Below are 24,824 nucleotides of genomic sequence, written 5' to 3'. Positions count from 1 at the left end.
TTTTACACTTACAATGGCTTCTGTAAATAATATTTCAAGTATCTTACATTTGTATACAGTTGTATAGCTTTACACTCCGCTGACTTTTTCCACGTACATCACTTCCCTTTATCCTGGTGACGGAGGGTAAAAGCTAAACTGAACTCCAACCAGTGCTAAAAGAAGCATCTGGTCCATTTCTAGCTGTGAAATAGAGGATGGCCAGGAACTTTATCCATCCTTCTGGAATGTTCCTGCTCAGCTGGAGCTCATCCTTGTTCTGCCTTCAGAAGCCACATACCGAGCATTGCTTGAAATGCACCTTGCTTGGGATCCCTTCTGGGTGAGGTCAGATCAAATGCCTAAAAAATGAATTCCCCACCTTGTCACATTTCTGTCCACACATGGCATTAGCTTTCGACACCTCATAATGTGTATGTGCTTTCTTTCTCTTTTTAAAAGAAAATTATATATAATCCAGTGTTTTTCATCCTTTTGTATTAGGAAACTTTTCAAATACACACACAAGAGACAATAACATGACAAACTCCTGTAAACTCAGGTCCACATTCTAGAATATTTGAGAAGCAACTTACTCTATTTTAAGGCATAAATTCACACCTTATGTCACCTCACCTCTATATACTTCAGTATGCAACTCTAAAAATTGTGGATGTTGTCTTTAAAATCACAAAACCATTATTACACCTCACAAAAAGAACAATGGTTCCTTGGCTTCATTATGTGATAATATCTTCAGGATTTTTTCACCTGTGTACATGGATAAGATGGGCATTTATTTTCTCTTCTTGTGCTGTCTTTAGTTTTGCTAATTAACTTCTGCTAACCTCATAAACTGACTCAGTGCCTTTATTTTTGCATTTTCTGGAAGAAATTATATAAGTTTGAAATTACCCGTAACTTAAATGTTTGGGAGAATATGCCAGTAAAAATGATACGGACTTTGTATTTCTTCATGGGATGATTTTAAAATACAGATTATATTTCTTTAATAAATAGGATTGTTCAACTTTTTTCTTCTCTACCCAGTTTTATTAAGTCAGCGCTTTCTAGGAGCTTGTATATTTAAGTTATCAGATTTATATTGGCACAAAATTATTCATAATATGCTCTTAATAAAATTGTAACGTTTACATTTAAGTCCTATTTTTTTTTTTTTTTTGTCTGCCTGAGCTGTCCGTTACTGAGAGAAGCATGTGAAAATCTTCCACTATGTTAATACCAGTTTCTCCAGGTCAATATGGAAAGTTTTTGGAATATACCTTGAAGCTTTCTTGCCACTTGCATAGATGTTTGTAAATTATTCTATCTTCTGGTACAATAAACTTTTCGTGGTGATCTTCTTATTTCTACTTTTACCTTGAAATCTGTTCTGTATGATGTTTAAAAAAAAATAAAGCACCAGATTTTTTGGTTATTTGAATGGTGTCTCTTTTGCTATTATTTTGCTTTTTTGTCTGTTTGTATTTCACCTCTATCTCTTAGAATCAATATATACACAGGTTTTAAAAACTATAGCCTAACAATTTAACAGTCTTTTACTAGAAATGTAAAATTTGTGCTATATGTCCTGCCTATAATTTTTCTTCTTCTTGCCTTCCTTTAGGACTATTACTACTCTTTTCACATTCCATTTTCCCCTCCACTACTCTGAAGGGAATGTATACTATTTCTATTCTTTTATATACTACTATAACAATTTTAACAGTTAAACGTAACTTATGAAAATCAAAGGTAATCATTACCTTTATTCCTTTGCCAGAACATTTGCCAGAATGTCTTTCCATTTGTGTATGTTTTTAGGACAATGTCTAGAGATTTTAAGTGGTTGACTTTTATAATTTTCACCAGTTATGGTGGTTTCACCGGAGAAATGGTTCACAGATATGCTCATATTACTGTTCTAGAGGTACTTCCCCGGTGTCACCTAAAACTGTGTGAAAGTTCTTCAGGCTTTTATTACTGGTTTAGAATCAGAACGTGCATAGTTTTTACCCCTTACTCCCTGGCACAGCAGTCTGGTGAGGGCTGTCACATGTAGACTGAGGCAAGATTTAAATGTATTTGTCCATGGGAAATAGTCCAGCTAGGGGACTTCTGTTTCTGGTAATTAGGTGGTCTAGGTTACCAGGGAGACTCTCAGTAGAAAAAAAGAATTAAAAAAACTAAAATGCTTAAGAAGATATTTTTAAAAATACTGTTAATCACATCAGTAACTGGAAACTTAGTAAGGAACACTTAGAAATCAAGGACTCAAGTGAAAAGGGGGAACCCAGAGAAGTCATAGTGCATTGAAGGCAGCTTTCTCCTTAAGGGCATTTGGTGAACCGTATAAATTTTGGCTTTAGCCAAAGCATCCCAGTGCCTAAGAAATACCAGAAAGTCTAGGGCTTATCTGAGGTATAGCATCTGACAGGACACCACCCCCACATAAGTCTGGAACCCCAAAAGGCTAAACAATCTAAGGATCAACAAAGAATACTCCCTCTTTGCCCACTATAGGGAAAACTGCTTGTTTCAAAACTTAGTGCTGAGGCTGAGGAGGATGAGGGCAATTTCTCTGATAATGTTTAACAATAATCAAGCCCTCATGTGAGTTTGCAGCCCAACTTTATTTAATCTGAGTGGTCAAAAACTCACATGTCTAGAACTTAGAGTGATCCCAGGCCTGTACTTCTAGCATCTTCAGAATCAAATATAAGTCATCCTTGAAAGGACCTATTTTCACCCCCAAAGAATTCCCAGAAATAAAGTCTGAGATAGTTAAGTTGACAGTAAAAAAAAAAAAAACCCACAAAATATACAAGTAAACCAAGTACCAAGAATAATAAGCAGCAGCAGAGACAGAGTTAGACACCATATTTCGATCTACCAAGATTTCAGATATTGGACTTGTTAGCACACAACCGAAAGGAAGTGCGTTTAAGATGTTGGCAGAAATTTTAAAAACTTTGAGAAGTGAAAAAAGCATGTGATTATAAAAAATGACCAAGCACACTGATAACTAAATGAAAATCCTAGAGGGGCGCCTGGGTCGCTCAGTCGGTTAAGTGTCCGACTCTTGGTTTCAGCTCAGGTTATGATCTCAGGGTCGTGACATCAAGCCCCAGGTCAGGCTTAGTGCAGAGTCTGCTTGAGATTCTCTCCCTCCTGCTCATGTTCTCTAAAATAAAATCTTAAAAAAAATCCTAGAAATGAAAAATATAATAATCAAAATACAAAATTCATTGGGTACATAGGTTTAACAGTATATTAGATACAGTAAAAGAATTTAGGGAGCTGGAAGACAGATTTGAGGAGTTATACATAACTGAGAAATTGAGGAAACATGAGATGTTGAAATGCTGCAGAACAGATCTAACATGGCTAGATGAAGTTCAGGAGGAAAAGAGAGAATGGGGAGAAGGCAGTATGAGAAGAGTTAATGACTGAGAATTTTCCAAAACTGTAAGATGCCCTGCCCCCTCTCCAAAATCCATACATTCAGGAATTCCAATGAATTCCAACCAGGAAAAAGAAAAATACATAATTAGATGCACTACAGCAAAAAAACACAAAGCAAACAAACAAAAATGCAGAACACCAAAGACAAGGAGAAGATCTTAAAAACAACTAGAGAGAAAAAAAATGCCTTCAATAAGTCATTGAAGTGACAATTAGATACCTCAGTACCTGGCATCTCAACAGTAGTAATGGAAGACAGATTAGGAAAAGGTGCTGAGATAAACTGTCAACTTAGAATATCCAACAAAAATACACTTCACAAATTAGGACAAAATAAAGAAGTGATTGTCACATAAAAGCTCAGACTTTTTTTTTTTTTTTTTTTTTTTACCAATAGACCCTCACTAAATGAAGTTCTGATGGATATGCTTCAAACTAAAGGAGAACATTCCTAGATGAACAAAAACTGAAAGAATTTGTTGCTAGCAGTCCCTGTGTTATAAGAAATACTAAAGCAAGTTCTTCAGGCTGAAAGCAAGATCCCGGACAATAATATAAATACACACATACACACAACAATACCACCACCACCAATAAAGGTAATTATGTAGGTACTTAAGTATAATTGCACTTCTCTTTTCTTCTCTTAATTGACTGAATAATCAACTGCTTAAAGCAGTGTGTACTAATTGTACTGTTGGGCCTCTAACATCTAGAAGTATACTCGACAATAAAAGCACAAAGGAAGTGGGTGGGGGAGACAAAGATGCATTGTAGCAAAGGAAACTATACCAGATAGTAACCACAAAAAGAGGTGCAGAGAACTAGAGATGGTAAATAAGGAGGTTACAAACTCCATAGATACATACCTGCTCTCCTTTCTTCTTTATTTAAAGTACAAAAAGTAATAATAGTAACTATATGTTATATAGTATAAGATATATAGTTACCTAATATATTGTAACTATATATTAGGTAACTCTATGTTATACTATATAATTGTAACTATATATATATATATATATATATATATATATTAGTAACATACATAGACATAATATGTATATAAAAAGCACAAAAGGGGACGGAGTTACAGATAGGAGGAATGTTTCCGTATCTCACTGGCATTCAGTTGGTATATATCTGAAGTAGATTCTGGTAGGACAGGGCACATGTGGTAAATCATAGAGCAACCACTAGGAAAATAAACTTTAAAAAATATGGAGGAAAATCACTGAAGAAATTCAAATGTTATAACTAGAAAATATTCACTTGGTGCTATAAGCCATAAAGGAGAAACAAAAACAAAACAACTTGAGACACATGGAAAACAGGAAAACATCACACACAAATGCAACCTGATAAGAACATTAAATGTGAATGAACTAAACAATCCAATCAAAAGGCAGGGATTGTTAAATTGGATTAAAAAAAACAAAAACAAAACACAAAACCTAGATCTGCCTATACTGTCTACGGCAGGCACACTTTATTTTTTAAAAGATTTATTTATTTATTTATTTGACAGAGAGACATAGCGAGAGAGGGAGCACAAGCAGGGGGAGTGGGAGAGGGAGAAGCAGGTTTCCCGCGGAGCAGAGAGCTCGATGCGGGACTCGATCCCAGGACCCCAGGATCATGACCTGAGCCGAGGGCAGATGCTTAACGACTGAGCCACCCAGGTGCCCCGGTAGACACACTTTAGATTCAAAGGCACAAACAGGTTGAAAGGAAAAGGATGTGAAAATCTATCCCATTCACACAGTAGCCATGGGAGCTGGACTGGCGATAGTAACGTGAGACAGAAGAGTTCTGCAACAGTCAGAGAGAATGAAGACCTGGTCAACTGCCTGCATTGCAAAGGACTCTGATATACTTCCATGAAAATGTGCATCTCTGTCCTGATGAAATTTAGCTAATAAGAGCACTCTGGTGCCGGCATGTACGGACTGTCAGAAAACCCTTGTTCAGGACTCCGTTTTTCTCTACGCCCTCAGAGTCCTCATTCAGATCTAAGAGAAGGGAAAGGAATAGAAAGGAGCAGGATGAGGAGAGGAGATATTCCTCAAACAGCACAGGAAATGACTACGAAGCAGATCGGGATAAGGTTCGGAGGGGAGTAAACGGAGTAACCGGATCAGAATATTCTCGCACTCCTCTGAGCAACTCAAGCTTCTCTTGCCAGAAAGGCCCCCAGACTCAGTTGCTGTCCACACCAATGACGACAGATGGGTGCTAAAGCACTCAGGTCAGTAACCTGGAGAAAGCTGCCTGTCAGTAAGGGGCACCAGCACAGCCCTGGGAAGACTTAGGACACCCGTCAGCACGCTGCTGTGGGATATTCTCCGTAATGGGGGGAGACAAAACATAATACCTCAATCTCTGCAACTTAACATTTTTCAGACCTCGTTTATAACCCAGACCTCATTAGTCTCTAGTCCTTCCTGCCGCCCCTCTGGGCGGTCACCCTGCATCTCCTCTGTGGTGGCAGGACAGGGTCATGGGGGTTGGCTAGCATGGGCATCCCTGAGGAGGTCAGGAAGACGTTTCCGGCTGGGCCTCACAGATCCTGAAAAGCGAGGCTCTGGCTCTAAGTAACACATCATGACGATCTCCTTACCCCCTTTTACAGACAGAAAACCAGAGGCAAAATGGGGCTGTAGCTGAGACTGAGCGCTCGGGACCCAAATGGTTTCATCTCCACAAGCTTCTGTTTCATCATTTTTAAGTGGGGGGTAAAACAAAACAAAACAAAACAAAACACCCAACTTAAAAGGTTGTGAAGACTCAGTAAGGTGATCTACGTAATGAACTGGGCACAGCGTCTGGTACCATCTGGGGATTTTTAGACCGCCGTCGATTACTGGGTACAGACCAGCTGAGGGGACGTGCCTATGTGGGATACGTCTCCTAAAATGAGGAGCAAGGAGGTAAGCTGTCTACAGAGCTTCAGTCACTGATGACTGGACAGGCACAGGGTGACCCCCTTCTTCCTCACAGCGAGTCACTGAGCAGAGTGTGTGCACAGGCCCCGAGCCCCTCTCCGTCTCAGGCGGCCGCCCGGGGACCCCCTGCTTGCGCTCGGCTGCCAACACCCAGAGTGGCAGTGAGCACACGTGTCCGGCACCCACTTCTGGCTGGAGCTTCACATGGCGGCAGGGGGCAAGGAGCCGGCCACCCCTCAGGCCCTGTGGGTGACCTGTCACAGCCCTCCCCTCTCTAAGATGGGCTCGAGGAAGGGTGGCAGAAAGCCTGGCAGAAGCCTGTCTTGATGATTCTCAATTACGATGGTGAGCAGCGAGCTGGAGGGCTCTGTAGACATGCACGCGCGGAGTGTGGGCATGGGGGACACAAGCGAGGAGGGGGGGGCTGGGAAATCCAGCAGGCCCGCTTTCTCACGGACGCTACAAAGAGGGCTCGTTAGGTCTCGGTTTGCTCTTCATTTAGAACCCCAGGAAGACTGGATACAGCGAAGTGGGCCTGCTATTCTGCGGTGTGGGGCTCGTGCTGGTAGAAGGCTGGGAGCGGGTGGGGGGCTGGGGATCAAGCAGAACGGTAACACAAGTGAACTAAGTAACTTGCCTTCGAACGAAAAGACTCCCTGTGCTCCTTAGCTTCGGGCAGGACTCTGAAGATTCACCCCGAGTCTCTGCTGGAAAAGACATCTCAGCTGCATCTCTAGCCACCTTTAAGAGTCCTTTGAACTCTAGCAAATTGTCCGCTTAAAGCAAGAAACCTCAAACTTGTCACACAGCCCATCTCAATCATGTGCTGTAAAACCAGATATTCAGCAGACACACAACAGAAAAAGAGACCCCAGACACGGAAGACAGAGACACATGAAATGCCCCCCGACCCCCATATTTTCCTATTTCTGTGTCAGCCGGCTGGCAAGATGCTGCCCTGGCTAACTGCATGCTGCCCACCTAAAATGCCCTTTGGTCTCCCCTGACAACGGTATCCTTCGCTTTCTCAATTAAACTGTTCATGACGTGTGCCAAAGGGACACTGGGGGGGGGGCGGTAAATACACAGGGGTCTTTGTCGTCCACGGCGCCTCTTTCAGGAGAAGGCTGCTCGGTGCACGACCAAGCCAAGCACAGCCCACCCTCCCCTTGCTCGCACACTGCAGACGTCACTTGTCACATGTCACATCGTAAGCCTGTTTTACTCCTGCCTAGAAGCCACGGATGAACCCAAAGAAGTCATGACTGGCCGGCCAGCCAGGAAATACAATGGCCACGCAACCAACAAAAGTCCTGCATTTATTACCTCGCGTGGCAGCACAGTTCTGGGCCTTCTATGAAGAAATGTGGGAGGGTGAGAGGGTTAGTGGCTAGGGGAGGGGGACGAGGCAGGAAGGGTGAGCACGTGCCCGCTTCCACCTGGTCACGGGATTGCTCTGCTCTTCTGACCAGGTTAATTCATTGTTGGGAAGACGCCATGCTCAGTTAATTCCCAGACACCTGTCGCAATCTAAGTGATAAGATGGGTTCTTTCTCCTTGGAACGGTGCTAGATCTTGGATCAACAATATATTGAGGAGAGTGTCTCCACCCAGGTCAGAGCTTCAGGTCACAGAAGGAGTGCCTAGATTGTTAGGTCCCTCGCCAGGCCAGAGCGAAAGAAGGAAGGAGGGAAAGAGAGAAAACAGTCCTAGATGAGCCAGAGGAATAACCAGCTGGCTCACCCACCCAGCCCAGAGATTTCTCTCCCTCAATCTCCATCAACAGTAACGGATAGCGCTGACTTCCACACACATTCCTTCATTTCAGGTTGGATCCTCTGAGACAACCCACGAACTAGACTGGGAGTCTCTTCTCCACCTTGAAGATGGGAAGCAGAGGGTCGGGGGCTGAGTGGATTTGCCCGGCGCACACAGCGAGAGGCGGTTCGCGATGGGGCCAGCTCTGTAGCTGTGTGGGCAAGTCCCCGGTGAGGAGGCCATCGGGGTACCTAACAGCTCTGGGAGAGGGGCTATTTGGGAAACTTTCTCAAAGGAACCCAAAATACAAGCAAGTTGAATCTTACCTAATTTACAAAAAAAGATGTTTCATTTGGTTTCTTTTTATGTTTATTCCGGAGATAAATGCTTATTCTTCTTTTTCTGAGCTTTCTAGAGAGAAAAGGCCTTTTGCTTCACTTTTCAGGAAGACATCCCCCTCTCTCTGCTGTGTGGATAAACCGGACATTCCCCCTTCCAGCCCCCACCAGCCTCGATCTCCCCAATGGGAATCAGGTTGCCTAATGTAGCTGGAGAGACTAGAAAGGACCTGACATCCACGGGGCCGCTGAATTAAAACACAAGACATCAGCAGGTGCTTGATGAAGGCCTTCCTGTTCTCTCTTCTCTTTCTGTTCTAATTTCTACATTACTGGGAGGCCATTTAAGTTTATTTGGGTCCCAGGGCTATGTCTGGAGAGAGAGACAAGATTTACTACTATATGCTCTATGGTTCCCCCCAAAGATGTCTGTGTCCTAATTCCTGGCACCTGTGACCATGTTAGGTGACATGACCAAGAGGGATCACAAGCTGCTATTCAGCAGGCTTTCAGATGGGGTGATCACCTGCCTGGGTTCCTGCCAGTGGAAAAGCGATTGGAAAGCGCTGGAAAGAGGGCGGTGTGAGAAGGACTTGCTCTGGAGATGGAAGAAGGGGCTGTTTGTCCAGGAGAAGTCTGCAGCCTCCAGCAGCTGGAAAAGCAGGTAAACAGATTCTTCCCTAGAGCTTCCAGAAAGGACCGAGCCATGGTGATACCCTGGTCCCAGCCCAGTGAGCATGTTCAACTTCTGACCTACAGTCGTAAGATAAGACCTCTGCATTGTTTCAAGCCACTAAGTTTCAGGCGGTGTGTCAGAGTGGCAACAGAACTCGAATACATTCTCCGCTTCAGTTCCAGCAGGCCTCAAGCGAATCACGGCGGCAGCTCGCACGGAGGGCTGAGCATGTGTGGCCTTTGTTCTAAGCATTTACATGCAGCAGCTCATGTAACTGTTTACAGTTCTCCTACGAGGCAAAGTCACTGGTGGAAGCGCACACCCAGCTATAGGTTGGAGAGGCAGGATTTAACCCAGCTCTCTGGCTCCAGAAAGTTAACATTATGCTGAGATCAACTTAAATTCCTATTTTGCATCTTGCATCGCTCTGTAGCTGCTGTTGAGATGGCTTTACAGAAGCAACGAGCTCGCAGTCATTGAGACTCACCCTTGATTTTGGGGCTCCGGCCCTTCCCTAATCTGTAAGACCTTGGGCAATCCCTCCACTTAGCTGAGGTTCAGGATGATCCTCAACATGGGAATAATGTGACCCACCCTGAGAAGTGACACATGATACTCCAAAGGTCAAATGAGGTGGCACTGATGTCTGACGCACAGTACATGACCGATAAACACCGCAGAGGCTCTGTCTCCGAAGGATGCGAATCCAGTCATCCTGTCCTCGGATTCACATAGAGCCGACATTTCCCTGTCGAGGGGCAGGTGAAGGCACGGATGCCCGCCGGCCCTGCAGCCTGGGTCCGTTGGCCTTGTCGTCAGGCATCTCAGGCCGTGTGCCCCACTCCGAGAGCGAGGAAGGGGGTGAGCAGGCCTGCCAGCCAAGCTGGGGAGACACACGGTGATGCAAAGGCAGAACTGAGCCCAGAGAGGAGATGAGGCGAAGAGCCAGCTTGGGGTGTTGGCGTCAGAAAGGTATTCTCTGTAGCTCAGGAGACCAAAATGAGGCTCACGGGGTGAAAGCCTCAAGGAGGCGGGTAGAGCGCAAAGGAGGGCAGTCTGCAATGGCAAGTGGCTGCAGACGCATGTCCCCCCCCCACCCCGTTCGTGGAATTAAGGAAAGCAAAGGTGGTCAGGTGGTCCCGTTTCCGGGGGTTTGTGCGGACCCTGGGCCTGCGCTTGATGGCTCTGGAGCTCTGATAATCCAAGTTTGGAAAAGTTCTTACTGTTTCCGCTAGTGCCAAGCACAGGCTGGCTGCATCCCTTGGCGGGGAAAAAACCAGGACTCCAAGCAGGCAGAACTCGCCGGGTATAAGGCGGCACTTTGGTGAAGGTTCCTGTCTTCACGGCCCACAGGGTAACTGAGGGATGTGAAAACCCATGGCCTGTGCAGGCCCACAGACTGACGGGGTCCACACCGACATAAACCCGGTCAAGCTTAAGATGCAACGTAGCTTCTACCTTCTCCTTTCCTAGGAGAAGCAGCCGCCCCACAGAGCACAGCCGATTCAAATCCTCAATGACTCCATCACAGAGAAAATGACGAGAGAAAGACCAGACTTTGGGGGCGGAAACTCTCTGACCTGGGGCCCAGGGCTGCTGAGATGCTCTGAGAATTGTTCTGTCCATGGGAGGCAGGGACCACACTGCCCTTTGAGGGCGTGGTAACCATGCACACATTTAGCAAAGTCACTTTTTAAACATGACAGTCGAGGACCTCCTACACCACAATCACCTGGAGGTGACCTCAGACTCCTGGAACCAAAATCTCGGGGTGCAGGGTGCAGGACCTGATTTAACCTGCCCTCCTGGGGTGGCTCTTGCTCACTGAAGTGTGAGAGTCACTGGTCTCAGAGGCGTCCAGGCGCTTCCATCAGACTGGGTGTGGAAAAGTCTGGGGCCTGAGAAGGTGAGAAGTTTTGGGGAGGTAAGGTTTGGCTTGTGATAAGAAGGGAACAGATGCTGGGAGGCAGGAAACCAGAAGTAAAAAATTTCCTAAGACTACTGAGTTATGGTTCTCTCTTCCATAAGAAAACAAAACCCCACCAGCAGATGAGCTTATTAGTGAGAAGTGGTGCCTGTCTTATTTCCTAGAGCCTACAAGAGTAATGGACAGATAACGGGCACCAGATATTTGACGAATGAATAAATGAAAATAATACTGAATGCTGAGGCAGGTACACTGAAGGCTGTGTCCAGTTTTTCTTAGGACAAAGCCAATTGAAGACCTTGATGAGCGCGGCCAAGGGGATGCCATTCGGCGTTACACTGTGCCTCACAGAGGGTCCCCAAGGCCACAGCTGGGCTGTTGGCTAAGTGAAAGACTCTCCTCTAACTGTTCTTGTTGCTCACAGGCCACAGAGAGTGTGGACAAAGCCAGTTGTTACCCTGTCACCAAGACAGGCAGAGCTACCCTTCCATCCTCTGACATAAATCTTTCGTAGAAGGAACCAGATGCTCGCTCTCCTTTTCCATGCTGGCACTCCTATGGGCCTCCTCGGTGGACGGGGGTGAGCACAGGGCCCAGGGCCCAGGGCCAGGACCAGCCTGGAGAACCTGCCCCTCCCCTTAAACCGAGCCAGAGACACACAGGTAAATACCGGCTCCTTCTCCTTCTGTGCAGAAGGTGGGATGAAGGTCAGGAGTCCCAGTCTGGGGTGAGGTGGCTCCTAGCACCTTCCTTTTACAGGTTCCAGACCCAGAGAGAAACGTAGACAGATGGCCACGAGGGGCTTAGGAGTCTCTCCCACTTACCACTTCCCCATTTACCACGTACCTCCTACCCGAACGGGGCCCCATCCTCCTTGTCTGCTATCCGTGTCTAGCTCCCATCGACCCCGAAAATGAGCGTGCTTCCCAGGAACCCAGTGCATCAGTTTCCCCACGTTTCCCCACGTTTCCCCCTTGCCCTGGACAGCAAGAGATTCTGCTTTGAGCTACAACAAAACAACATGGACAGCAGCCGGCGAGAATCTGCCTTCAGTGCATTCATTAAACATTTCCACCCACGACCGGATGGCAAAAGCAAAGTGGCTTTGTGCTTTAGAGAATGAAATAACTGCAAATGGCAAACTGTCTACCTCGACCAAACATACTGAGGACGCGGGAGCCCAGGGTCGCCCTTCTGCCCCAAACAAGCTTGGACGCCGTCTGTCGCCAGCTCAGGGGAGCCCGTGAGGAGGCAGGATAATTAGGCAACGACACGAGCACCGTCATTATTAGCTAATCACAACCCTGGGGCGTTAACAAAACACGGAGCCTCTCTTCTCCCAGGGGGCCAATTACACCACAGGAACCACGCCTCTTATTTTAATTTATTCCCTATGAGGTTTTTTGCGGGGTGGGGATAGAGGGAGGAGGGGAGGAGGCTGTTTGTGTCAGAAGGTGGGGTGCAAAGGTGTTCTGATGTCACTACTTGATGGTCTGTAACAGGCATGTCCTTGGTCCCACAAACATCTGTCCCCCATTGCTTCACCTCCCAAGGACAGTGGATGATGCGGCTTCGGGCGACACGGGGCCAGCCCGGTCCCCCCCAGGTCTCCGGGAGATGCGTGAGAGGAACTCTCATGTCTGGAGGACTGGCTGAAGCAAGCCCCTTGTCTGGACCCTGACGGCCTCCGAGGCCTTATTAGAAGGCAGCAGACACAGTGGAAGGTGACAAAGTGGTACAGGCACGGAAGGAGCCCACGGTCTTCTTCCCTTTAATTTCTATTTCCACATGCTTGTTGGAGCTCTCACTAGCTGATACTCCGAGGAGAGACATTCGTCAGTTGTCAGCCAACCTGGAGACCTCCCCACCTTGCTGCGGTTCCAGTGTCCTCCCCAGTCCCATGAAGACAGATGCTTAAGAAGGAAGGCGTCAGGGGCACCTGGGTGGCCCGGTCGTTAAGTGTCTGCCTTCAGCTCAAGTCATGATCCCGGGGTCCTGGGATCGAGCCCCGCGTCGGGCTCCCTGCTTCTCCCTCTCCCACTCCCTGCTTGTGTTCCCTCTCTCGCTGTCTCTCTCTCCGTCAAATAAATAAAATCTTAAAAAAAAAAAAAAGAAGGAAGGCGTCACTTGGGGCCACAAGTGTGAAAAAGTCCCTTCATATAAACTCAGTGGACACGGATCTAACAAGACCAGAGCCAAGAGAAAACTGGACCTGTTTTCCCTTCTAGCGATATTCTGCTTGAGGATTTACCAAAATACAAGTATACACATGCCCTCAGATGGCCCCAGATGTTTGTTTTTCAGATGGTGGTGAACACGAATTGAAAAAATTGTTGATTTCCTCACAAGGGCAAGAACACGTGAATGGAAAAATCCAGAACTGCAACTCCAGGTCCTCCGGAGTTCCTGCTTTTGCATGTTTTGAGGCATGGCAGGACAGACTGTCATCACATCTGCCACTCTCAGCCCGTGTTCCTTCGGCAAGTCATTTAACCCTGCAGCCTCCCGTGGGCTTCTCAGGATCACGAGCGAGGCACCCGGACAGATGATCCTCAGGACTCCTTGTAACCGCAGAACGTGCTGATCTGACCAGCTCTGTGCTCCTGCGAGAAGGTGCGGGAAACGAGCCTCTGTGGGAAGCAGGTGCATGTTGGTGGGTCACTGAAAACCTGTCCGAATCTGGGTTTGGGAGGCCCAGGTATGGGGGGCAGTTTGCACAGAGGGACAAGGCACTCATTTCTGGGAGGCAGATCTTCCTTTGGATGAGAGGCCAAGGTCGGCCAGGGCCATGAGCTCAGCCAGCAGGGTCCTCGAGCGGGGAGCCGTGGGCTGCAGGTGCGCGTGAGCGGGGCGGCTGCCCTTGTGAACGGCCGCCAGCTCGCCCAGGGCCTCAGTGCCCGACTACGTGGCGGCCGCTCCGAGGACGTCCTGCCCCGTCATGGTTCCCTCATGCTCTCGAATCCACGGTGTGTTGGTTCTATAACCTCAAGTCCAATTTGAGGTGCTGTGGGAAGTTCACCGCCCACTTGTTCAGCTGAGCCCCAGAGTAGAGAAAAGGAAGGAATGGGTCTCCTCCCTGCATTTACGTTCTAATACTTTCAGAAGGGTGGGAAGACACTCATTTTTTCGAGGGCAAAAGGTTCAGCGGAAATATCCCTGGATCTTCTAGTTTTAACCTAGTTTCCTGTTGTCAACAGAATTTTATATCATCCCAAAATAATGAAATAATTTTTCCCATAAGATACTTAAATGTTGTCCTTTAAAAAAAGTGACAGTGTGCATTCTACGTACGTATTAACCTCAATATTTCGGTAAAGGGGAACAATTCCACTTCACAACTGAGAAAGCTAAATAAAGATGAAATGACTTGCTCCAAATCAGTCTTTCAACTCTTGGTTAAGATGTCCACATACTCCAGAAAGAAAATGAAATTGTAACTCCTCTAGTACATTCTCTAGATTACCTATTTTTTTTAAACCTCTGCCCTGGGTATGAACTTTTTTGTCTCTAGCACTACATATTTAAGTTCTTAACCTACATGTGATGGAAGTACCTCTCCGTTCTAAATTCCTTGCATCCTCACCAATCCTGACCTCTGTGTGCTCATGTCTCCTTGGGGAAGGAGGTGTTCCCTCTCTCAAGGCTCCACTGTCCCTGTCCACAGCGCCGACTCGGGGTTCATGCCCCGTCACGCACATTGTTATGCACACACAGTGTGGGGGGAGAGCAAGGCGGGGCAGGGTCCCCTCTCCCAGCTCGTGACAGACCCCCACGCAAGGCCCCGGCGCCGCGGGACACCCATCGAGGAGGGTTTGACTCCATCCCGCTGACCACCTTCCGACTCAGCCCATCCTTTCCCCCCTCATTGGCCTCTTCCTGTTCTCTTTCATTCTGGCTCCTCTTTTAGCTTAGAAACATGTTCCAGTTTTTTTCATCATCATCTCCATCCTGACCCTGATGCTTTTATAGACTTTTTTTTTTAATCACTGCGTTTCATGACACTATCACATATCAGTATGTCATTCTCGTCTCTGGTCCCACATTCCTCGTGTCTCACTGCCTGCAGAGCTATGACATCTACTCCACGGCAGTGACCGGCCACGCAAGGGGGGACCGAGGGCCTAACCGCTTCTGTGCACTCACCTCTGTCACCTTCCTGCTTGAAGCTCCTCTGCCCGGTCCCGAGACCCCGCTCCCAGCAAGTGGTTCCTCCCGTCCGTCCCACAAATAGTCATCAGCCAGCACGGCGTACCCAGTCTCCTCCTCAGCTATGTTCGGTGATTCTAACTCAATGGTATCATCCACCCCCACGCTGAGATCAGTCCATCTCACCTCTGTAGCTGATTTTCAACCCACTCCTCTGACTCTGAGCTCCATGACAAACTCAAAGGCCAGATATCCAACCGCTTGGTGGGTGCATTTGCACGAAAGGCCTTTTCACAGGTGCTTCAGCTCAATCGAATGCAAAATCGAATCACCATGGGCTCGAGCTTTCCCTCCTCCTGCCTTCCCTCTCTCTACTAATGAACACACCGTGACGCGGGTCCCCCACACCACACGCTTCTGTCCCCTTCAAGCCCTCCTCTCTGTCCTCACTCACATCCAGTCAGTGCTCAAGTCCCATGGCGCACTTCCTTGTGCTCAAAGTCCTTAGATGCTCTTCACCCTCCACCAGAGAAAGTTCTGGCTCCTTAGCCACAGAGTTCAGGGCCCTCCCTGGTCATCACTTCCCATACTTCTCATGCTTGTGAACAAGGAGAGGAGTTTCCATTTGCTGGCCAAGTCCTTCTTCTGTAGTTTCTCATGTTTGACACATTTGCTAGAACTTCTATTCCTTCTTGACATCTCAAAATCCTACCCAGTCTTAAAATTTGGGCTCAAATGTCAGCTGTTCTATTGAAAATGTCCCCACCTCCTCAAGACAGAATCTGTCCTGTCACTGATACCTTGTACCTTACCTGACTTCCTGCTTTTCAACTAGATTGATCCGGGTGGTGCATTTTGCTTGTTTTTTTTTGCATGTGGCCACTGCATCTAGTTTATAGCGGTTCGTGGGATTAAACCATCTATGAACTAAAGGTTCCTACTTTGTTGCTTTCAAGTCTTAAAACATGGAACTTAGACCATAAACCTCTGGGAAGCTGTGACCGGCAACTTTTGTTGGCAAAAGGTGGTTGCATTTCCCACCTGATATAAAATATAATTAAGCGATTAATACATGCTTTTTACCAGTGCTACCTGGTATCGGACAGCAACACGGGTAGTTTAGTGGGGAAGAGAATCTCGCTGTGTTGTACAGAAAATAAACCTCTAAGCTTGTACACACGTCAGCAAGGGATCTGATGTGGGTCTGCCACACAACGTGGGAGACTGTGCAGAATGTTATTTACAATGAATCACTAATACTGGGCCAGCACAGAACCCCAGAGCCGCTCCAAGCAAACATACAAAGAACGAGAGCCAATATCTGAAAACATTAAAAGGTGTACCCCAAACAAGGCAGGAACAAAGCACTGAGTGGTAAGGGGGAAGATAGCCCTAGGCACGCACACAGGACCCGTCTGCCCCCAGGGCGACGGGACAAGCAGGGCTCAGGGCACAGGTAGAATCGGCTTGCGTAAGTCCAAGCGTGGGCTCTGCAGAGAAGTGGTGATCCATAAGTATCTCTACCCCCCTCAGCCGGGCAGCTGTAGGAAGCTTTAAATTAGTTCACGACTGTCCGGAGATGGCAGTCTGCCCCACGTCAGGGGCACCTCACCAACCGCGACACCAGGATGACTTAGGGAATGAGCTGCCTTTCTGCAGATGTAGCCCAACGGACTTCTCATTTTCTTGAGGCTGAGTGAAAACATCAGGGAATTCCATATCTAAATGCCCAGCACACCCAGAGCCGAGCGACACTCCCCTGGTTGGGAGGCATTTACATGTTGTTGTTTTTTGTCTGTTTTTAAACCCTAGAAGTAGGATGATCAATGCCAAATAAAGAAGCACTACTAGACAGACAGACAGATCACTCCCAGTTACTTTTTTCCCCCCCAGTTACTTTTTTCCCCCCAAATAAGTTTTGAATGCCTAAGAACTTTGGAAATCATTTGGTTTTTGTGAAATGCTTGGGTTGAGAAGCCACAGAGCAGAAGCCCACGTACACTTACTCTCTGGACTCCTACCACCTGCCACATCTACTCTAGGGGTGAACACCTTCTCAGGGCTCTTCGCTCTGTTAAAGGTGCAGAACAACGGGCAAAGCTTATGGAAGAGGGAGAAAGCTGAGGAAGAAAATTCCTCCCTTCCCCACTTGTCTAATTCACAAAATTTTAACAGAACGTAAACAAAAGTGTTGGTTATGGTTTTTTAAAGGGTGTCAATGTTATATTTTATATTTCAAGGCTCACCAAATCATTTGACTATAGTGGACATTTGGCTTTTTGAAAAACTAATGCTAGAATATAAACTACATGAGGGCGGGGGTTTCTGTCTGCACGGTCCACTGTGATGGGTTTCAAATGCCTAGAACAGTCGTGGGTGCGCAGGAGACATTCAGCAAATGTGTGTGGAACAGATGAAAAAATATACCCGAAAATTATAGTTACTATGGTGGCATTTTATTTAATATGGAGCTTTTACATTATGTTCAACTCCATTAACGTCAATGAAAATAAAGTGAGCCCTATAATGTCAGGAACAAGTTAACACATGGAAACCTTCTAGAAAAAAAAATGTTGAGAGTTGCACGAAGTGAGCCAAGAATGGGATTGTCCGTTCTCTTTCTGTAGCAATAGGGTGTAAAGCTGTTAGATTCAACCCCACAAATAAACAGCAAATTTTAACAACCCTCCTGACTAAAACACTTAAAAAGTGTAGCTAATGATGGGGAAAACTGACTGTTTCGAGACTTTTCTTTGGTAACAAGTAGTGAAAAAAGATGAGTGTCTGGAGGAAAATGGGAGGGTCAGGGACGTCCGTCAAGGCTGAGGACAGTGTAAGTAGGAACAGCCTGGGCAGCTGACTGGGCTCTTGCTTTCGCTGAGCGGTGCGGGCCGTGGAGGGCCACGTGGCCGAGCAAGGCACACATGCTTCAGGTTGCTGCTGGAGGGTGATCTCTCGAAAGCCCGCACTCAAGTAGATGGTTCTTGACAAAATGAAATGCCTTTATTCGACTCTCATGCTTATATCGTGACATCAGGACGTTTTGAAAGCCAATCTTCGTATAGTGATGAGAATAAAAAAAAAGTTTTATGTGATTTTGTACTAACGGAAAGTGGTATGGTTCGTCCTTCAGGAACCTGTCAGACCCGAGTATTCGTCTGGAAGGTGTGGCTCCTGTGGGATTCCGGACGCACTGGGTCACGGGTCAAAGGTGGGTGTGGGGACCCTGTCACTTGTCACCATGGCAGAGCCGGCTTCGCCCTTAGAGATGGGTGCCGAACAAATGCTTTAAAACACCTGCATTACAACATCGTCATCTGGCTACGCGACTGAATTAAAAACCATCTGACAGTCTGTGATGTGCTGTTCCCAAAGCAGGGTGGATTACAAGTAAATAAACCGTTCCTACTTTGAAAGAACTTACTATCTAGACGGTGAGAGACAGGGCATGTGCTCAAACAACCATCCTGCAGAAAAAGTACGTGAAGTGTTCTAGTACAAGTGTGAAGAATGTACCTGGGTGGCCCAGAGGGTAGATGGCATTTCTAGAAGCCTCTTCCCTGCTTGACACTGCAGCTTTCCCTTTCATCTCCACCCACGAGGAACATCTAAGGGAGCTCAGGGTTAGAACTAGCGAAGTATTTATGCTAGAAATGTAATGTGGAAACACTTAATTTTTCCTGGAAGGCTTCTGGTGGAGGGGGCATTTGCAATGATTCCTAAAAGTCTTCGAGTATTAAAAGCAATTTTTATCAATTCCTAGAAAACATTCTTTTCCTGCAGCTTAATTTACGTAGTATAAACTATACTTTTTATGATGTGCCTTAAGAACACCAAATTGACACCCATAGATTAATCTTCCCAAGCACTGACACTGCAGTAAATCAGCGACGTAGGAGATTTTCACAGGAGGAAACAGGAAAAGGCACATCCGGCCGAGAAGCCAGCAGGAATAAAGGCATAGAGGCCGACAGTGTGTTTGGGGAGGATGAAGAACGGCCTGGTTTAGCTGGAGAGGTGCTGGTGGGGGGCGGGTGCTGGCAGGACAGTGTGGAGGAAGACCAGGGAGCACCCTGAATGCCATGCCAAACGGCCTGTTTTACTCCAGGGCGTGCCGAACCACACGGAAAGTGTCTGATGGAGCCGTCTTGTTTTGCCAACAGTGGGCAAAACGGACAGAGGGCCAGGGCGGACGTGGGGGCCGCTCTGACAGCACAAAGGGAAGACTAGAGCTTCGTCCACCTGGAGGGGGGAACACAGGACATTCCAGAGAAGGAACCAGAACTGCCTGGATGCGTGGAGGATGAGACGCACAACCAACCTGGAGGCTGGTCTGAAGTGGCCGAGGAAAGTGGAGCTGAGCCATGTCGTGGCGGCGCTGCTCTGTGGACCGAGTGACTCTCAGGCTCCTGGGGTTGGGGGATCCCTGGAGCGGCCTCGGGGGGACATGGCCTCTCCCAGGGCCCCCTGTGTGTCTGTCCCTCTCCCGGCTCATCACACTCCACCCGGCGCTCCTGTCCCCCACGTGTGACAGCTGGGCAGCGGAGGTGCGGGGCCCAATCACACCCGTGACATGGGTTCCCGCAGGGTTTGCACGCAGATACACATGTGGGGGACAAATGCCACTGGTCACGCTGAGAGCCTCTGGGGTGACCCTGAGGATAACTCCTCATGCAGCTGCCCTGGTGCCAGGGGCATGTGACGCTGAAGGGAACCACTCACTGTTCCTTCTGACCTGAGGACCCCAGGAGGTGAGGATCACATGGAAACAACTCTAGGCTCCGTGAACCTTAAACAGCCCCCGAGGAGGGGCCACCATGTCCTCGGGACTGTGTCTGTCCCCTCCTTCAAGGAGGCAGGCCACCTCTTGAAGACGGAGAGGAAAAAATATTGCCTTGGATGTAAAGGGAGAACTATCTGAAAAGCCAACGGTGGGAATGGAAAAAAAAATCCTCCCTAACATTTTAAAATGCCTTATATACTATCAAAGGAAATTATCTATTATCCTGAAGTGTGCACTTGATTGAGTGTACTTGCGGAAGCATTTGGAGAATTTTAGAACATCTTAAAAAAAAAAATAGAAGGCAGTCAGTGGAATAACGGGGTACATGAACGCAGTATTATGTTTGAGACAGAAAATGCCAAAGACACGTGCCTGGGTGCTGATAGTAATGCTCCCTCTCTCAAGCTCTCAAAATCACCCGGCAAAAACAACAAATCCACGAGCGGGGGAGAAGACCAACATTACCATCTTTCTTTAAGACCTCACTGCACACCTTGTAGACAATTTCTTCTTTATACCAACACAGAGACACATTCCTCAAAAGCAGGTTCAAAATTTGGAGAAGAAATGACCCAAGAATTAATTAACTAAATAGGAGAATGAAGTAAACAAAGGAAAAATTATCATATCAAAATAAAAGACAAGAAACACGATTAAATTAGGCTTCAAAAGACCCGTGAGAAACCCATAAAAGGCGTAATATGCATTTACCTGGTTTTTATTCTTTCATGATTTAATTTCTAATTTTATTCACTACCATCTGATAATTGCATGAAACACTTATGCTAACCATGCCGCAATTTAAACTATTTTAATTTTTATTTCAAGGCCACGAGACAAAGGAACCTATTTATTGCCTAAGGGGATTTTTTTTTTTAACAAAAATTACAGCTTAATCTTTCATGTTTTAAAGCATAGATTGTTTAAAATCATTTATAATAACGCTGTAGGGAGACTGTGCCTGGGTATGCAAAACTGAAATGCTAAATTTACAATTATTAAAAAAAATAATGGTTTGGGGGATTGACTTGTCCCTTTCCTTTCAAGATGGATTGGTCTGAAGTGTAGGGGACAGCTTTAAAAACAGGGTAAAGCCAAGGCCTGTGCGGGACCCAAGCAATGGGGCATCAGTGCATTTCACAGATGGACTGAACATGATGGTAGGTCCTGTTTTTTATTATTTAAAAGCAAATAATGGCATTAGCCTTGGGAACTACTTCATACACCTTTTATTTCATAGAAAATTGCTCTGATGAAGTGGGGGGTCATGAATTCTACCAGCCGCATTTTCTGTGACTTGGAAAAAGTCCCTGGTGGAAATTAGAGAAATAATTTACTTTCACTTAAATGCCAGATTTTTTTGGTTATGCTTAAGAAAAATAATTGACATGTAGATTTAAAATCCTTGCTGCTGCTACAGGTCAGGATTCTAATGAAATACTTTCAGCTGTTATGCAAAGCATTGCTCAATAGAGAGGAGAAAAACCACTTTCAATGGTGCCCCAGCAGAACTTAGGGAAGGGCACAACGCCTCTTTGAGAGCAAAGGTAAGGACACTTTGCTCTGGGGAGAAGGAACACAGATCTCAAGACACATTTTCCCTTTCGTTAAGAGCTCAGGAAAAACCTGAAAATGGTCAAATGTGTTTAAAGTTCCTTAAACACACAGGCCATCTTCCTCCGCTGTCTGAGTACCCCCCACTGGAAAAAGGTTCCAGCGTCTTTGAGCTGCTGACCCTACTGGATGGAAAGCGCGTGGATCCAGGGACATGGCGGCCCCCTCCTCTCTGCTCCCGGCACCATGGCTTCCTTGCTGGTGAGGGATGGTGCCTGCCCTCCCACCTTCCCGCTTGCTTGCTCGCTCTGTCTTCACCTGAAGGCTCCTTCCCTAGCCAACCAGGTGGCCTCCAGCTCCCTTCACTCTCCACCACAGTCGGTCTGGTGTGTCCTCACAGCACCGCCTGGCCTGGCATATATGGGGGGCGCTGACCTGCTTATTTTCTGAGATCCCCGAACCAAGTGGAAGACGCCTGAGAACAGGGGGCACGTGTGCTCTGCTCCGCGCCCCCCCCGGCCCCCTGCACCCGGGCCAGGGCCTGACACCAGACAGCCCCTCGTATCTGTTATCTCTCAACTCCGCTGTCTACACTGACCAACTCACGTCCTGTGTGCACTTGACTTCTTAAACTGACAAGTCTTCTTTTAAAGAACGAAATATTCAAATATTAGTTCTGATTCCCCAGAGCCAAGGCACATTCCAGCCCAAATATCACAATGGGAGAACATATCTTAATAAAGTCAAATGAACTCTCACAAGCAAACAACAGGCCACACATATCATTAGCCAAAATGTCCACTTATGATAATGGTCCGTCTCTGGAATGGCAGAACAATTTCTATGTCACTACAGTACTCAAAATATCAAAGTTAAAGACTTTTAGGGCTGATGGTCCAAACTGTGGGCTAAATGGCTCCTTGCCATTTAAGGACAAATTTTCTTTTTTTCCCTACTTTATTACCAATAATTACCAATTATTTCCTACTTTATTCCCTTTATTACGATGTGGTCAGCTTCTGCTGGTTACTCTTGATAAAAGGAAGAGAAGATGAAGACCAAGGTTGGAAAAATTATAATTTACTTTTGCCAAATATAGCTAACATTGATTTGCCTTTTTTTAAAAAGCTACTAATCCTCTTTATTTTTATATAAGCAAATAAAAAGCAATCAGATTATAATGACTTTCAGTTTTTTTCTCTCCAAGTAAAACAAGAGTTAAAAACATGAGCTTCTATGGTGAGCACTGTGAATTGTGCAAGACTGTTGAATCTCAGATCTGTACCTCTGAAACAAATAATGCAATATATGTTAAGAAAAAAAAAAAAAGAAGAAGATAGCAGGAGGGGAAGAATGAAGGGGGGGAAATCAGAGGGGGAGATGAACCATGAGAGACGATGGATTCTGAAAAACAAACTGAGGGTTCTAGAGGGGAGGGGGTGGGGGGATGGGTTAGCCCGGTGATGGGTATTAAAGAGGGCACGTTCTGCATGGAGCACTGGGTGTTATGCACAAACAATGAATCATGGAACACTATATCAAAAACTAATGATGTAATGTATGGTGATTAACATAACAATAAAAAAACAAAAACAAAAAAACCCACATCAGCTTCTGACTAAAGATACAATAAAATGTGTGTATGATACTTTGTGCTCTTTTAATGTAATCATTTCATAGTCCCCATAGGGGAGATAAACATCCTTATTTAAGAAAATGTTTTTCAATCTGATTTATAAAAAAGGTAAATCAGCGAGGTCAAATGTTTAACTTGCTTTTAAGAAAAGTCAGTACTATTTTTATAAAGGGGAATTTATGTCAAAGATGCCTATTTCTTTTTTTCTTCTTTAAGATTTTATTTATTTACTTGACAGAGAGAGTGCGTGCGCACAAGCAGGGGAAGCAGCAGAGGGAGAGGGAGAAGCAGGCTCCCCGCTGAGCACAGAGCCCAACACCGGGCTCGATCCCAAGACCCCAAGATCATGACCTGAGCCGAAGGCAGACGCTTAACCGACTGAGACAACCAGGTGCCCTGAAAAATGTCTATTTCTTAAACAGGGTCATCGGAGGATTTACTTAAGTAACAAGTTTATGTACTGCATTAGAGTTGTGACTTAATTTGCTGGAAAAAAACCCAAACAGCTGAAAGTTGATTTTTTGGAAATACCATCTACTGTGCCAAACGAGGCCCGCATATGGTAACGGTACATTTTGGAAGACATTTTAGAGAACCAAGTCAACACAGCTCTGTGCTACTGCTGGGGAGGACAGGGCATGCACGATGAGTTCCCCCGGCCTCTCCTAAATGTCCCTGCGGCGCGTCTCTGCAGCCTGGACTCGGGGAAATGTGTGCCATACCCAGGGTTTCATCACCAAGCCACAGGCTTGGCTTCTGAGGGGGGCACAGGCTCCCCGGGCGGCCCCACTGCTTCCTGCGGTCAAAAGCCTTAAGAAAGCCGGCCTGCCGTCTTTTTTGGGTTCTCCTGAAAGCGAGCCCCGCACTGGCCCATGGGAGTTTCTTCAACAACCCGCTAGTGTGCTGGGCAGAGCCGGCAGAGGGCCGTGGGCTTTGCAGGGCTGGGAGGGAGCCCGGCCAGCGCCCGGCCGTCCTCCTCCATGCACCCGGGGCGGGGGGAGCCTCGTCTATCAAGGCCTAGAAAATTCAGAGAGGAAGAAAAGCCAGCAAAACAGTTTTTAAGACACAAATCATGGTATCTAAGCAACCACATTATGTCTGGCTCGGATGAAAAGAAAAATGGCATCTGCTTTTGAATAAGGCGACAACATATCCGAAGAGAAAGACTTTAAATTGCATCGCCCAGAAGGCGACCGGGAGCCAACAACAAGGATTTTCCTCTCTAGACCGTGGGTTTTGAAAGCAAACGGGCAGGGGCAGGATGGAGTGGCTGCGAAAACAGGACACCGGAATGATTAGCGATGTTGAGATGCAGCAGAGAGTTCTTGAATGGCTAAGGACCACGACAAAGAGAGCCAAACACACAGGAGGGAGAGAGGGAGGCCCTTCCTGGAGGCGCCCGCTGGAGCGCTGACCGGAGTGGGCGGGGGCTGGCCACCAGCTCGGTGGTGGAGTCCCTCCCAGAACACTCTCTTCCTTGTCTGCCTGGGAAAATCAAACGCACAGGCCTTGGCGCTCGGGGTCTTTAAGAAACTTCACACGGGTCCAACCCCCCCACCCCCGATGCCCGCAGCCTGCGCTGGGCGCCACCCTCCCCATGTCCCCAGAGGGAGGGCA

General features: G+C 46.7%; 1 protein-coding gene and 1 long non-coding RNA gene across 10 annotated transcripts in view; both read right to left on the bottom strand.

Annotated features, from left to right (window-relative positions):
• CELF2 (CUGBP Elav-like family member 2) overlaps window positions 1–24,824 on the bottom strand; it is a 604,346-nt gene that overhangs the window by 12,773 nt on the left and 566,749 nt on the right. The window lies entirely within an intron of this gene.
• On the bottom strand, window positions 99–24,823 carry LOC145721639 (uncharacterized). Its single transcript, XR_014145462.1, has 2 exons — window positions 11,935–24,823; window positions 99–11,059 (listed from the first exon to the last, which is right to left on the bottom strand). It is a non-coding gene; the product is annotated as an uncharacterized LOC145721639 (long non-coding RNA).

The sequence above is a fragment of the Leptonychotes weddellii genome, chromosome 5, assembly GCF_054177405.1.
Source record: "Leptonychotes weddellii isolate Sample4059 chromosome 5, ASM5417740v2, whole genome shotgun sequence".
Lineage (NCBI taxonomy): Eukaryota > Metazoa > Chordata > Mammalia > Carnivora > Phocidae > Leptonychotes > Leptonychotes weddellii.
The sequence above is the reverse complement of the archived record's forward strand: the minus strand, read 5'-3'. Positions and strand labels throughout refer to the sequence as shown.